Here is a 208-nt window from a genome sequence, read left to right as displayed (position 1 = left end):
AAGAAGGGGGAGCCCCTGGCCTTTGGGAATGAGGGACAATGAGGTTCCACAAGGGAAGGCAAGTCCCCAGCCTTTGTTGATAAGGGATGACGGGGTCCCATATGGAAGGCAAGATCCCAGCCTTTGGGGATGGAAGACACCGGTATCCCATGAGGGATGGCAAGTCCCCAGGCTTGGGGAATGGGGTACAACAGGGTCCCGTGAGGGA

This window comes from Nestor notabilis, unplaced genomic scaffold (assembly GCF_000696875.1).
Source record: "Nestor notabilis isolate BGI_N333 unplaced genomic scaffold, ASM69687v1 scaffold29509, whole genome shotgun sequence".
NCBI classification, from domain to species: Eukaryota; Metazoa; Chordata; class Aves; order Psittaciformes; family Psittacidae; genus Nestor; species Nestor notabilis.
Note: the sequence above shows the minus strand (reverse complement) of the source record.